Below are 16,612 nucleotides of genomic sequence, written 5' to 3' on the forward strand. Positions count from 1 at the left end.
CTGGTAGTAAAAAACAGAATGCACACAGCAGAAAAGTGAGCCAGTGATACGGAAAACCAACTTGAGCTCTCCCAGATTGCAAAGGAAAGGGAGAAAGAGATTTTTTTTTTAATTAGAGGATAACAGTTATTCAGAACCTAAAAATAAGATATTTTTTTTTTTAAGATTTTATTTATTTGACAGAGAGAGCACAAGCAGAGGGAGAGGGAGAAGCAGGCTCCCCACTGAGCAGGGAGCCCGATGCGGAACTCGATCCCAGGACCCTGAGATCATGACCTGAGCCGAAGGCAGACGCTTAACTGACTGAGCCACCCAGGCGTCCCAAAAATAAGATATTTCTTAAGGATTGTATTTGTGTTCCTGAGAAAAAAATAGCTATATTAACAGCAGTACAGCACAACTAAAGAATTTCTTTTGAAATTGATAAAATAACTTCAATATGAAGATGAAGGGAGTTTACTGAGATACAAGCTAAATCAATTAAGTGATGGTGTTATATCCCGAGTAGAAAATTCAATTACCGCCATGTAATTAGACCAAGTTGTTGTAGTCCTCAACCGTTCACCCCACACACTCAGCTGCTGCTTTACTTGTCATGTTCAAGAATTCATTTTGGACAGTAACAGATTCCAAGCCAGGTGTTTCTCCTTCTCTGATGAGTCGGGACTTCATTGCAAAATACTCCTCTCAATCTTGGCATGAATTCTACCAACCAACAGATGAAACATTCAGTCACAAAGACTAATCCTTAAACTTTAACTTCAGTCTCACCATGGCCCAGAACACCCACCCCAGCCAGAGGCCACTGACATAAGCGATGCCTGTCTTTTTTTTTTTTTTTTTTAAAGATTTTATTTATTTGACAGAGACAGAGAGAGAGAGGTAACACAAGCAGGGGGCAGTGGGAGAGGGAGAAGCAGGCTTCCCACAGAGCAGGGAGCCCGATGCGGGGCTTGAGCCCAGGACCCTGGGATCATGACCCGAGCCGAAGGCAGACGCTTAACGACTGAGCCACCCAGGCACCCCGTGATGCCTGTCTTTGAAACAGCATATTGAAGCTGTTCGGTTGAGGGTTGGTGAGGCTATCCTATATGGACATGAGAACCCATGCGTTTATGTGCATATATGGATAACATGGTATCTTGTTGCATATATAGTCTTGTTGTATACAAATCCCTAATGAATGCTTTGGGATTGAAAGGCAAGCCAGTTCTTTATTTTCAATATCAGAATCCAAATGACAGTTTAATGGGCCAAGACTGAAAAATAAGGAGGAAAAAAATTAACAAGAGATCAAGTGGGAATTACCAATTGTTTACAAATACACCCCAAAAAAGCTGATTTATGATGTCTCCCCGGCAACCCCAATTGGCAAAACACGTTGGAGAAATGTCTATGGAATTTACAAGGACAGGATTATGACTCAGGAACATCCACAAAGACATTCTCAGGTACGAAAATGCCCCCAAAAGTCTACACGTGTACCTCTCTTGGAAAAAAATACTTAATAGAAAACTCCATAATAGTCCAACTATATAAAAGAGCTCTTGAGACTTAACTTACATAGTTTGAGTTCCAAACTTAGAAATGCAATTGAATATGTGTTGTCAGAAGCATTCGATAGCCTGGCAACAAGTCTTTATAGAGTTAGACCTTTCTCAAGTATTTCTCTTCTGCTTCTGGGTTTGTTTGTGTGTTTTCCATAATTCCAGAAAATGTGCTTCTTGAGCTGCATCCTTCACCCCCGAGTTCAGCTGGAATCCTTCATTTGCTGTGTTTGATGACCATTTAAAAGACTACCTATGGAAGTCAGGTTCCAGTTCTTGCTAACGGAGGCTAAATTCTTTCATGTAGTTATGGCACCGGACAGGGAGAAGCCCCCAGACCAGAATTTTCTTGTTTCCCCTGCCTTCAACATACACAATCAGTTTCCTGGAAAAAAAAGTAGGTCCTAGTTTCTTAGTCAAGTAACCCAAAACCTTATTTTTTATTTCTTTAAAATTCATTTTTAATGACCTGAATTATTAAGTTTTTCTATGAAAGATAAGTAAACACACTGTCACTTGCCACTCTGCATCACATCATCCATCAAAATCATTTGAAATAGGGCACCTGGGTGGCTCAGTTCGTTAAGCGACTGCCTTCGGCTCAGGTCATGATCCTGGAGTCCTGGGATTGAGTCCCGCATCGGGCTCCCTGCTCAGCAGGGAGTCTGCTTCTCCCTCTGACCCTCCCCCCTCTCATGCTCTATCTCATTCTCTCTCTCAAATAAATAAATAAAATCTTGCAAAAAAAAAATCATTTGAAATATTCTTCTGCTCATTATGCCAAAAAATCACTATTGTGTACCTTTAAATATATATGAATATGCAAAGGAAAAAGATTATAATTAGAAGTAAAGTATTGATAGTGGTTATCGCTGCGTGGGATTCTAGTTACTTTTATCTTCTTTTCTTTATTTTCCAAATGTTCAGTAATGTTACCGTATCACTTTTATAATCCAAAAAAGATGATTTAAAGTCAATTTGTATGATGTATAGGTCATATGATCACAATTATTTCTGAATATATAGCAAAATCTCTGGGCCCAAATACACAAAAATATTATTAAAAGTGATTATCTCTGGGCAATGGATGGTGGATAGTTTTTCCCTCTTGCGCATTTAAAAAATTTTTTCTGTAATGATAAACTATTTTATTATAGAAAAGGCTGTTGGCATAAAACCCAAGGGTACAGGATGGCTTCGAGGAATATATACTCACCCATACCATAAAATATTTATTGAGTTTTATTTCTATTTCACATTTAGAATTTAATAGACTGTAAGACACCCTACAGGATAAGCCACCTGGTGCCCAACTCAACATAATCAAACAGGCAGAAGGAGAGAGGTGACACATTAGGACTGTTTTGTCACACTGCATGAGTCACAAGAGAGCAAGGACTGCTTTAATTACTAGTCATTGGAATTTCTGATTGATATTACAGAAAAATTTAAATCTTGTTAATTTACTTTGGCAGCTTGACAACAGGCTCATTTACAATCCTTTAAGCAAATTGCAAATTTCCCATGCTTCAATTTGGGATGAGGTGGCATTATTCATATAAGAGCATGTGGTGGAATTCAGGGCTAAATGTTAGTCAGAATATATTTTTAACCCATCAGAAGCCTAAGTCATGATTTTTCATGTTTGGAAGAAATGAGACAGGGAAAAAAAAAAAATCGATGATAAGCTTAAAAAAAGATGTGAACATGGTCCAACCTGATATTTATAGCTCTTTAAATCTAAAATTTTATTGTTGGAATATTTTCATAGAACCCTAAGTTATACTGACCCCTCCCAAGAATCTTCCAAAATTCTTTTAACTAATATCTTGAGCAGTGGTTTCTTTTAGAAACTAAGATTTTTCAATCTTAGAATGTGAACTCCACAAGCAGAAGAGATTTCCCTTCCTTCATTTACCTCCATCCAAGCCCCCAGTTCAATGCCATGAACATTTGGAATGTTGGATGAACTCTATTTCTTGGGAGTGGGAAAGAGGTAGGGCTCAGACCAGGTTAAAGAAAAAGAAAAGTGAAAAAATTCAAAGGTATATTTGTGGATGCTCTGAGAACAGTGAAGCCTTTCCATTCATAGAAGATATTTAAAACTTCCATGGGGCGCCTGGGTGGTGCAGTCAGCCAGGCCACTGACTCTTGATTTCAGCTCAGGGTCAAGAGATTGAGCCCCACATTGGGCTCCGTGCTCAGCATGGAGTCTGCTTGAGATTCTTTTTCTGCCCCTCCTGCTCATGCTCTGTCTCTCTCTCTAAGAAATAAATAAATCTTTAAAAAAAGAAGAAGAAGAAGACATTTAAAACTTCCAGGTTGTGTTTTAGAATCTTCTTCATATAGGCCGATTGTCAAAACAGACTTGAGTGAATATTTATGAAGCATAGATATTCATCTCAAGGGGAAAAAATTTCAAAGCAAAAGATGTGTTCAATTTTTTTTTTCTTTTTCAAAATGCAAATTTATCTTTTCCTGGCTTTTTTGTTCATGATTTTTTTTTAAGCCAATAAAGCTCAAGTTCGCAGGTAAAAGTAAGTAGTATGTTCAGGATGATCATATTTCCACCTCAAGGTTCGGGAGCACAAGGAAATCAAAACCCATTAAAACTAAGACCAGGGGGAGGATAAGCTTGATACCTAAACACATGGTGGAACAAGAGACTAGCTCTCTGGCGGGAGTTTCAACTTCCCCACCACTCCCTCTGGTGCTAGGTACGTCTTAATATAGTTAACTGCCTGCCTGCGTATGCTTTATATTACTCAAAATTGGCAGCCTGGAAAAGCTGCCAGAGTACAGGAAGAAATATGTCTTGCTTCATTATTTCTATCCATTTCCTCTTGAGTCTCTGATCTCAGCGGGCTTTCAGCTAACGCAGGAAGACAAAGCTGAAGAAAGAACCGGCCTTTATCTTCTCAATAAGTAACTGACAAGCAAACACAGATGCAATTAACGAGTAACTTTTCATGATTTAGACTTCAAAATTTTCAGATGCTTAACTTAAAATAAGCCGTTTAAATTCAACCCTCCAGCTTTGAAACTTGTTGTCAGTTTAAGGGTGCCTTTTACATTATTTTACTTTGGTGTTTCAGGTTCTTGATGGAAGAGACCTCCTTCCCCAGTCGCCGCCTCATTTCTTGGATTCAGTATGAGCTCTGGCCTGAATACTCAGGCTCCTCTTTTCCCTCACTCCTGAGACTGGTAGTGTCCTTGCCGCAAGTCAACTTTTCACCTTCTCGCTGATCATCAGTCTCGACTGCAGAGTTCAACTCTGTGGATTACAAAAGAGTCAGGTAGTTGATATTCGTATGGACACTCAATCCTTCAGCAGCCCAGACCCATGAGATGATTTCCCTGACACTGCTGTGAATCGAGGAATAAACACAGCCTCTGTAATGAGGGGGCAACTCTATTTCCTCTCTGATGTGCATCTGTGATAAAAACCAGAGGCGCCTGGGTGGCTTAGTTGGTTGAGCACCTGACTCTTGATTTTGGCTCAGGACATGATCTCAGGGTGGTGGGGTCAAGCCTGTTCGGGGCTCTGCACTGGGGGTGTGGAGCCAACTTAACCTTCTCTCTCTCCCTCGCCCGCTGACCTTCCCCCACTCTCTCTCTCTCAAACAAACAAACAAAAAACCCAGAAGCAAAACAACTATAAAGAGCCCGCAAAAAGCCCCTATGCAAATGCAACAGGGCACTAATAAAATTAAGAGCTACCATCTATTTAGCCAGGCATTGCTCCAACACCTTTGATGGACTGAAGCACTGTAATCCACACAACAGCCCTATAACAGAGGACCCATTCCTATCTCCATTCCATATAGGAGGAGACCAAGACACTGAACAATTTGGTAATCTCTCCAAGCTCACACAGCTGATAAGACAGCATTAAGGGTCTGGATTCCAACCCAAGTCTGGCCCCAGACCCCACGCTCTGAACCACTGTGTACACTACCTTTCTATGAGGTACAGACATATATTTTTTAAATGAAAGTCATATATTGTCAACAGTTCCCAAACCCCAAAGGAGGGCACATGCCTGCTTTAGTGATTTTTCTTAATTTCTGGATTTGCTTGAAAAAAAATTAGGTTACTTATATTTTTTAAAACTATAAAAACCAAGTTGTTCAGTTATATGATTAATGAATCACCTTAACTTAAAAAGAATTAAGCTGGAGTGGTGGGGGGTGGGAGGGATGGGGTGGCTGGGTGATAGACACTGGGGAGATTATGTGCTCTGGTAAGCGCTGTGAATTGTGCAAGACTGTCGAATCTCAGATCTGTACCTCTGAAACAAATAATGCAATATATGTTAAGGAAAAAAAAAAAAGAAGATAGCGGGAGGGGAAGAATGAAGGGGGGGAAATCGGAGGGTAGACGAACCATGAGAGACGATGGACTCTGAGAAACAAACTGAGGGTTCTAGAGGGGAGGGGGGTGGGAGGATGGGTTAGCCTGGTGGTGGGTATTGAGGAGGGCACATTCTGCATGGAGCACTGGGTGTTACGCACAAACAATGAATCATGGAACACTATATCTAAAACTAATGATGTAATGTATGGGGATTAACATAACAATAAAAAAATTAAAAAAAAAAGAATTAAGTCATATGAAAAGCTAGACTCTTTCGTTGCCAGAGTCACAATGAAGGCATAAATTTATGAATTAAAATGTATGTCAGCAACATAGTCCTAAATTTTATTCAGGGATGACTTTCTTCCCTTTTTTGAAAAAACAAAAACAGTCAAGCATGCTCTCAGCAGGCAGGTCTAAGTTTAAAATACCTCAATGCATTTGTACCCTTTCCATGATAGTCCATTAAGTGTTTGCCTCTTGGTTGTCCATCATTTACTTTGCTTCTGGTTGGGTCACTTAATGGCTCTGATCCTTAGCACCTGCAGGGTTATGGAATGACTTCGAGATAAACGGTGTGAAGGGCTTCGGCGATACCTGCCTATGATAAATCACAGTTATTATCACTGTTGCCATTTCCATTATTAATAATGCTTCTCTCTAGAGGTTGTGCTGGCTTTGTCTGCTCAGTCTGTCTCCCTCCTTACTTCTCCTGGTATTTGTGCCTCCCACTCCCTTCCTCTGAGGGATTCTTCCTAGTTTTGTGGCTGTCCGTCACAGTGCCCACCCATGCTGGCTATAAGGGTGGGCGAGGACTCACGGTGGTCCCGTTAGACACTTACCTGGAATTCCCAGATTGGAGGTGAAGCAAAGTTCTTCTTTTACTTTGAATTAAAAGCTCGAAAAATGTAACCCCAGAGCCGTCTAATGTCACATTTGGGCGGCACACCCGTAGAGGAGCCAGAGGGAATCTGAAGCAAAATCATGGGTGGCTAAGCTAAGGAAAAATATACCTGAGTACAGCTTGACCCTTATCCTTCCAGGTATAGTAATTACTAATGTCCCATTTATATTCAGCTTTCAGAAATTTGTAATTGAAAAACTTCTGACCGAATAGGTTATTCATTCATTCATTTATTCTTTCATGCATTTATTCATCAGATGTTTATTAGATGTCTACCACATGTTGGATTTAAGTGGAAATTTATATATCTGGTTCTTGATATATATATTTGGTTCTTGATATTTATAAGAAACTGAGTAGCTGGACAGGTTTCAGAGGAAAATTACAATTCTGGGTCTGTTTGAATTTTTGGAAGGTCTTAAGCATGAGGGATGGTTTATGGCTTTCTGAAGCAGGGCTGGGGGCCTTGGCTCAAAGTAGGACACTAACAGCCAGACTACCATATCCCTCATTCTGTAAAAATCTGAGTCCAAATGTAATTTTTATTATTTTTGAGAAAACAGAAAGTCCAGAAAAGTACAAATAAGAGAATAAAAACCACCCATAGACCAAATACCAGGAAGTAACCTCTGTGAAAATATCAGTATATCTATTTCCAGTAAGACCTTATTTTGTGAGTAAATTCATGGGTTTGTATATTGGAATTATTTTGATCCTTCAAAAATATTCTATTTTTTGGTCCTCTTCTGTCACAACTAAATTAGATTGCTGTTTAGGATACAATAAAAGATCTTCAACTGGATAATCAGAGCAGCATTTAGCTGTGCCTTCTCATCAGGGGCATAAGTTCTGCCTAAGTGACAAATGTCCACGGCCAACAGGTCATGTTCAGCAGGAGATAATCAGAAACTCTGCTTGTAGCTGCCGCTTGAGCAGCTAAGCATGAACTAGATGACACATGTGAGAAACTGGCCGTCCTATTAGACCAAAGAAGAGGCAGTGGAAACCTAAAACAGCTAAGTTTTGAGGCTCAATTAAACTCCAGCCTCTTCTTCCCACATTCAAAGAACATCCACTGATCCACTAGTTTCTTCATAAATGAGTTCCATCAGGAAGTGATCCATTACATCCCTCGTAGAATTTAAGGTCACCCAGTCCTGTCTCGATGTTTTGCTAAACTCCATGACTCAGAGGTGCCATGTCCAGAAGGATATAGGATTCTATCCCTGTAGGTAGTTTAGGAACTATTCTTGTGATCATATTTATAATATTCATTTCCTTCAAGAAATTATGGCTAAAATTCTGCCTGAATTATCACAAATCCTGAAGTGATGATATCTTAATTATTAGTTCTGAACCTCTTAGTTCTTATTTTTCACACTAATGAAATCTGTCATAAAGTGGCTCTGGTAATGGTGAAATATCTTATTTCAGACTAACTGTCCTACCAACTACAATTATATATTCTAGACAAAATGTAAAGATTGCCTGTTCAAAGTCACTGAAGAAAGTCCAAAAGGAGGCAGAATCGAGAAGTTATTCAGCACTTAAAAGAAGCAATGATAATGGGTAAGACCCTCATTATTCAGTTTTTCCCTGGATGGGGTGGGGGGCACACTCCAATCCAGGGCATGGAGAATGGTCTCCAATAGAAAGCCCTGATCTTAGTAGCCTGAGTATTTGTGGACTACCACAGTAGCTGGACATTGAGAGAACTAATCTCAAAAAGGAGGGAATCAGAGTAATAGGAGCCCCCAAATCTGTGTATTAACTTCCCTCAAAATCTTAGTTAACCTCTGAACTGTATTTGTGCAGGATAAGAGTCTAAGAAACTCAGAAGGAGAGTGATAGCTGGAAAAGCTGAAACACCTGTGCATTGGTTTCAGTGGCCACTCACCATAGGGAACACAGAGTTTAGATTTCATGACCCACCCAATTAGAGGCATTGGGTAAATGTCCCAGGCTTCCATTAAAACTCCGCAAGGGACATGCATTAGGACTTACTCTCAACCTCGAAAATATGCTAAATGAAAGAAGCCAGATGCAAAGAACTATATACCGTATGATTTATTTATTGCATGGTTAGAGAAAATAAATTTATAGAAACAGAAAGCAGATCAGTGGTTGCCTAGGGCTGAGGGTAGGGGTGGGGATTAACTGTAAACAGGCACAAGGCAGCTTTTTGAAGTGATGGAAATGTTCTAAAACTGGATTGTGGATAAATAAAATGTCATATATATATGAATTATTCATACATATATGGATAAACAAAATGTCATATATATATGTATATATGTATAGAAATTATTCACCTTTAAAAGGAAGGAAATTCTGACATGTGCTACAACATAGATGAACCTTGAGGACATTTTGCTAAGTGAAATAAACGAGTCACAAAAGGACAAATATTGTATGATTCCATTTATATGAGGTACCTAGAGCATCAAATACACAGAGACAAAAAGTAAAATGATGGTTTTCTGGGCCTGGGAGGAGAGAGGAATGGGGAATTATGGTTTGGCAGGTATAGAATTTCAGTTTTGCAAAATATAAAGGAGTTCTGGAGATGGATGGTGGAAATAATTGCCCAAAAATGTGAATGTACTTAATGCCACTGAACTGTACATGGTAACATAATTTACTATGAAAAATCATTGAATTATGCACTTAACAATAGATGGGTTTTATGGTATGGAAATTATACTTCAATTAAGCTATTAAATAGACCCTGAAGAAAAAAGTATCCTCAGACTAAGAGATTTTCCTTGGGACTAATGACAAAACTAAAATAAACCTACTCTAAGAAAGGCTAAAACCAAGATTTCCCAGGTCAAGGGGATCTTTAGGGTTAGGATTAGGGTTAGGATTAGGGTTAGGGTTAGAACAAAATCACACACTCTTCAGAGAAAGATAACAGAATTCAGGTTGTCTATAATGCACTACCACAATACCAACTATGCAATTAAAAATCACTAAATGTAGCTCATAATCAAGAGAAAAATTAGCCAATAGAAACAGGCTAATAGATGGTGTAGATGTTGGAATTAGCAGAAAGAGATTTTGAAATAACTGAAATGTTTAAAGCATCTATAGGAAAAGATTAGTAGGAGAGGTGAGGAGATAGGGAATTTTAGGAGATATACGGAATTTGTAGAAAACCTGAGAAAGAAAAGAACTAAATGGAAATATTGGAACTAAAAAATGCAATATTTGGAATAAAACATTCATTGGATGGCATTAAAAGATGTTTGGCCATAACAGGAAAAAGGATTAGTGAATTTGAAGATTGGTCAATAGAAGTCATCCAAACTGAGAAAAGACTTTTTAAAAATAAACAGAACCTGAATTGCCTGTCAAATAATATCAAGCAGTCTAATACACATGCAATAGGAGTCCCAGAAGGAAAGGAGAGAAAGAGTCAGGCAGAAAATTATACTTGAAGAAATAAGGACAAAAAATTTTCTAAATTTGGGGCGCGTGGGTGGCTCAGTCAGTTAAGCATCTGCCTTCAGCTCAGGTCATGACCCTGGGGTCCTGGGATCAAGCCCCACATCAGGCTCTCTGCTTGGTGGGAAGCCTGCTTCTCCCTCTCCCACTCCCCCTGCTTGTGTTTCTGCTCGTGTTCCTGCTCTCGCTATCTCTCTCTCTGTCAAATAAATAAAATCTTTTTAAAAACATTTCTAAATTTGATCTAAATCAGCAACCCACCAATCCAGGATACTCAGTGAAACCCAAGCAGGATAAAACAAATAAAATCACACCTGACAACATCATAAGGAAGCTTCTAAAAACGAAAGATGTAAAGAAAATTTTAAAAGCAACCACAGTTTAAAAAGATTCATCCCATAAAGGTAACAATAATAATTAGGGTTTACTTCTCATTAGAAAAAGTAGAATCCAGAAGACAATGGAACCACATCTTTAAAATGCTAAAAGGAAAAAAAAAAAACAAAAAACCCTCTCAATCAAGCATTCCATATCTGGTAAAAACATCTTCTGAAGTGCAGGTGAAATAACCTACCTTCAAATAAAAAGCTGATAGAACGTGTTGTCAGCAGACCTCTGCTACAGGAAATGACAATGACAATTCCTCCAGCTGAAGGAAAATGGTACTAGATACAATTTGGATCTATCATTAGGAAAGAAGAGCACTGGCAATGGTAAATATCTTTAAAAAAGAATAGACTTTTTTTAATTTCTTTTCTTACATTCTTTAAATGTCAATTCACGGTTTAAAGCAAAAGTGACAACAATGTATTGTGATTTATTTCATATCGAGAGGTTGAAAATATGAAAATAGTACAAAAGGTGAAAAAAGGTGTTAATGCAATTACACTATTGGGAGATTGTTGCACCATATGAAAAGTGGTATGTTTGTTCAAATTACAATGTGATAGTTAAGGATGCACACTATTATCCCCAAAGAATTCTTTATCATGGATTAGTTACTACTCCAATTTAATAATATTTCCACTAAAACTAAGAACCATCATGTGAAGATTACTTTAAAAGTTACTTTTAAAACTCACTGGAAAACATTATAAAGTTATAATAGGACGCAAACATTTCCAATAGAAAAAGAAGATTTTTCTCTGAGTATTCAAATATTTTCTAAGTCATTCTCTCTCACAGACTCAGAGAAGGTTCAGAATAAATCAAGGTGATGTATTTGATGGAAAGATTTAGACAAAAATACCACAATCTTTCAAATTTTATTATAATTTTTTCCTCATCCCAAGCCTTATAATGCAGAATAAATTTAAAATATCACTATTTTAAAATTCAGTATGCAGGTTTGGACTAGAGAGCAATACTCTCCACAGAGAAACTACCCTGAGAAACTGGTCATATTTTGTGGCTTTATAATAATAAAAATAGTAAATAATTATTGAATGTCCATCATAGGTGCCAAGGATAAGAGTTAAGTACAGAGTTGATGACCTCCCTTACCTTCAAGGAACTCTTCATCTAAAATAACACATAAATAATACAAATATAATACATAAAATACACAAATGACTAACATTCAAGACAGAATGCAAAAAAAAAAAAAATCCAATGAGAAAATTATCAAGTTTAATGGAGATGAGATCATCTCTAGTTGCAGAGATAAGGAAAATCTTCAGAGCATTTGCAATGGACCTTGAAGGACAAGTAGAATCTTCTTGGTGAAGAGTGTGGAGCTAAAACAATATGCACAGAGGCACAAAAGTGGGAAACTATGAAGTGCGTGAGTGGACGATCCAGTTACTCAGTTCATCTCTGTTACGAGGGACTAATGGAGGAGTCGTCAGAAATAACTTGCACAAGCAAATTGGGGCATCCTCTGAAGGGAGATGCAGGTGACCCCTAGAATTTAGAGCTTTGTTCTCTGTGTTATAGGAAGTTATTTCCACATGCCAAGGGGCTGGCATAATCAAACTACATTCTTGGGGAAGATAAATATGGCTGAGGAGCTACAGAGAAGAGAGACTGCAGAGTCCCATAAATATGTCCTGCTTCCCTGAAGGATCACAGCATGCCAGGGGCTCAACTCGGATGACATAGAGACAGAAGCCAGAGCTAATGTCGAGGAAGATGCTGCCACGGGACTCCCAAATCACCTAATGTCACACACGGAATGCCTCCAGAGTCCTAGCTCCACGTGGTGCACAGTGCAGCATATAAAGCTGAGTGGCATCTGACTATCAAAGAACAAATTAAAACACATTCACAGATCACCACGACACAAGCTAGAACAAAACAGAGGCTATGTAGAAGTTTTTCCATCCTTCAGGACATGAGCAACCGCGGCTGAACTGCGCAGACAGGAAGCAGCTGGAACTTGAAAGTAGACATGTCTACTAGGATAGAGTCACACTGAAAGGATGGATTCAGCTTCAGGTGGAAGGGGAATTCTAGCTGGGCAAGCAGAACGTGGAGGCTGGAAAGCACAGCCATCAATGATAGGAAGAAATCCAGATAGGCCATCTCACCACAGGGGGGTCCAATACCCAGTAACACTGTGGCCTTCCCTTTGGACAGAGCAAAAATAGGGGAAGCCAGCACAGCGAATAATCACAGATGCACGTGAAGAGGCAGAGCCATGAGGGCACTAGCATCTCTGTTACCACTCACAAGAGTGAACCCGTTAGGCTTGGGGTCAGGGGCAAGACATCAAAATGGGGAGGGGGCAGCAGCTTGCTCTATGATGAGACTGTTGAGAGTGCCCACGTTATAGACACTCTCATCTAGCAGAGTCTAGTCAGGTAAAGAACAAGTTCTGAGGCACAGAGAACAATCACCAAACCTGGGCCATAAATTTGAGAATAAGTGTTAGGACGCAAGCATAAAGCCAATTAACAGAATTGGGGTCCAGAGTCAGTATCAGTCTTAGATATTCAAAGCTAAAGGGACCAGTTAGAATTCTTTAAATCTCCCCTAATCCTGGTCAGGATCTGTCCTAGAGAATTGGACACAGTTCTCTAGAAGGCAAGTCATATGAGTAAGGAAAAGAGGAGGGTGGTCAAGGCTGGGAAGCCAGGCCTCCCCTGGCTGGAATGCGTCAGCCCAGTGGGGAAGCCATTGATTCTGACTGGGAGACTCCCAGCGAAGCATCACTGATGAGACAATATTGGAGCTGGCTCTTTTCTAACAGGTAAGATTTTCTCAAGATGGAGAAGAAATAGAAAGATTTGCCAGGCTGTGGGAACAACGCAAGCAAACAGGGTGGCCAGGATGTCAGTGATTTGCAGGGTAGTAGAGAGGGGTGATGTCAGGGAGATATGGGTAAATGAGGCCCCAAAACCAACCTAAGTAATTGAGACTTCATTCTATAGGTAATCGGTGGACATTAGAGATTTTGAGGTAAGAAGTGACGGCGTGCTATTCTGGACAATAAGCCTGACCATTGTATCTGAATTCTACCTCTCCAACTTCTCAATTTGTGTGTGGGGGGTTTAACCACAGGAATACTGACAATGCCCTCCCTGCTCCAATATTAGATCAAATGGGATCATGGGCCCTTGTGGCTCAGCTGGTGTCCCATGTCTGCCCTACCTGTCCAGTCTGATAAGGAAGCTCCGTTCTCACTTCTTGTGGTCTCTGCAGCCACCTTTCTCTTTCTCCTTTGTCTCAGGGTCTTGACCAGTACTTATCTGGGAGACGACTCTTCAGGCCTTATTCTGTGGGCTGGTATCCCCACATTGGTGCCTGCCCTCTATATAACCCTTGCTCCGCATATTTGTGTGCAATACTCTGGGCTCAGCCTTGCCCACACCTACCCACCTAAGAATTCCCTTTGAGATAGATAAATCTTGGGATCATGACTGTCCCAAGAGGTCACAGTAGGGATAGTAAGGTCATGCCAGATGCTGTTTATGTTGGCACATTGCCCCACGCAAGCTCTGACCTTGGTTTGATGCTCTCACTAGACAGAGGACTGTCACAGCACTCGTTCTCCAGAGGGCTTCATTTTTAATTTAATTTAATTTATTTATTTGACAGAGAGAGAGAGCACAAGTAGGCAGAGCAGTAGGCAGACAGAGAGGGAGAAGCAGGCTCCCCACTGAGGAAGGAGCCTGACATGGGGCTCCATCCCAGGACCCTGGGACCATGACCTGAGCTGAAGGCAGATGCTTCACCGACTGAGCCACCCAGGCGCCCCAGAGGTGCTTCACTGTGTTGTACTGAGTGACATGAGGCCTCACCTGTGCAAGCTGGGAAATGTAAGAAGTTTAAAAAGAAGAAGGAGGAAGTAGGAACGAGGGAGAAAAGAAACAACAAATAAACACACATAAAATAGGCACTATTTGTCTGTAGGCTTCTGACTGAGCACAGAAAGCAAGTCATTCAGCAAAAAGTAGAGTCATCCTTGTGAATATTGCATAGCTCCCTATTGCTTCCTTCTCAAAAATGCCTCAGGATAAAGCTAAAAAGTCTTTTTCATTTTCATTTCTCCTTAAAATCGGGAGGAAAGAAGAGAAACATTTCATGGATACAAAGATATCTGAAAGGAACCACAAAAATAAAAATTCGGAATCAACCTTTCTGGTCTAATTAATACATGTATTTGGGTAGAAGAACATTTATTTAATTCATAAGCATATCTATGGGTTCTTTAAAAATTCAAAGCAGTAGTTATCAGGGGTATGTTTGGGATAAGAAGTATACTATGAAATTCCCTATTTCATGAGCCTAGTAGTCTGAATTGAAGTATCAGGCTTGAGATTATAGATCACCATGTTTTGATCCAGTCATACACCTTGCTGCTAGAACTCAAGGTGAGTAATACTTGGCTGCTTCTTTTTCAAATACCTCTGGGAAAGAATTTTGTCAACAGTGTGATAACATAGAAGTGTGGTGTTCTGCACTTCTGATTCTCTGATGAGTGAGATTTTACACAGAAAAAGTGAAATTTGGTAACATGAACAAATCCCAAGAATATAAATTAGTATTCATCTGAATTCAGATAACTTGAAGACCTCTTTGCAGAAAATAAAGTTTTCAACTTTGACAGAGAGCTACTTTCAACTACAATATTTTTTGTAGGCTGAAGAACTAAAATTATCATTTGGATTTATAGAACGGCATTTCTGGGTAAAGCAGCAGAACCTAAATCTGGCTATCTTAAGCAAAAAGACAATTTAATGGGAAGAGTGAGGGCTCCAGCAAGGCTGGAGAATTGGGTCTGGAAAACAAGGAGCACCGGGCCCCTGTGAGGCATCAGGAATCCCAGTCCAGGTTGTGGAGCCCCATCCTCCCAGCCTCAGGCCACCACCACTGCTACTCAGACGAATGATCTGATTCCATCTCCAGATTCTTGGAGCATTTTCTCAAGGTTGAAAGTTCCAGAAGGAGTGCCTACCTGGTCAAGCCAGTCCCATGCAGTAGTAAGATGCAGGGACAGGCAAGGACCTGATTCCTTTAGCTTCCAAAAGGGAAGGTAGTCTCCAGCTAGACTACATATGATGGGAATCTTCCCAAAATGGAGAGTAGGGTGCAAACAGGAAGGAGTATTAAAGATTGAACAGTGAAAAAATCACAAGTGTTCATTACAGTTTCCCCATTTGGGTCCACCGATTTTTTCCTGCCTAACACAAATGTAATAGAACTGAGAACATCCTCACTACTTCCCAAAGGGAAATGTCTAAATTAAGTAGTTACTGCTTCCCAGCTCTTAATCCAGGATCTCCAGATGATGTATGTTTCCCACATTTGCAACATGTGACTTAAAAAAAAGAATTCATCCTAGAAAGTAGGTGAAAGAGAGAGGAGAAAGAAGAGTTATCAGTTAAGATAAGTATGTACACATGATAGAATAGAAAGTCAAATGTAATTGAGGTTCTCGTCCTAATTTCTGTAAATAATCACAAAGTTATTGCTGATATTCCACAGTCAATGTTATCAGAAGCAGCTACCCATCGATTTTTGGCTTTCCTTGTCTTTGGCACTTTCCATGTTCCCTTTGCTTCAGTCAGCATAGGTGGTTGCAGTTCTTGGCTTTCTTGAGTTACCCACAACTTATTACCTGAGGAGCTAAGCCCCTGGAGGTACTGTATATAGGAGGTTGCATTAGGAGGAGGCTCCTAGAGACCACATGGGTTTGATTCATGCTCTTCCCTGGCACTATTAAGAATAGAACTGGGGCGCCTGGGTGGCTCAGTTGGTTAAGCAACTGCCTTCGGCTCAGGTCATGGTCCCGGCGTCCTGGGATCGAGTCCCACATCGGGCTCCCGGCTCGGCAGGGAGCCTGCTTCTCCCTCTGACCCTCTCCCCTCTCATGCTGTTTCTCTCTCTCTCTCTCTCAAATAAATAAATAAATAAA

General features: G+C 40.0%; 1 long non-coding RNA gene across 2 annotated transcripts in view; it reads right to left on the bottom strand.

Annotated features, from left to right (window-relative positions):
* Nucleotides 1–2,776: 2,776 nt before the first annotated feature.
* Nucleotides 2,777–16,612, bottom strand: part of LOC115942078 (uncharacterized) — a 17,864-nt gene continuing 4,028 nt past the window's right edge. Inside the window, exons 1-3 of one of the 2 annotated variants that reach the window (XR_004076735.2) lie at nt 6,746–6,939; nt 6,335–6,504; nt 2,777–4,821 (exon numbers count right to left, since the gene is read on the bottom strand). This is a non-coding gene — a long non-coding RNA (uncharacterized LOC115942078). Of the gene's footprint in view, nt 4,822–6,334; nt 6,505–6,745; nt 6,940–16,612 lie in introns of those variants that run through there. The other variant, XR_014147445.1, reaches the window with a different exon arrangement.

Source organism: Leptonychotes weddellii, chromosome 8 (genome assembly GCF_054177405.1).
Source record: "Leptonychotes weddellii isolate Sample4059 chromosome 8, ASM5417740v2, whole genome shotgun sequence".
NCBI classification, from domain to species: Eukaryota; Metazoa; Chordata; class Mammalia; order Carnivora; family Phocidae; genus Leptonychotes; species Leptonychotes weddellii.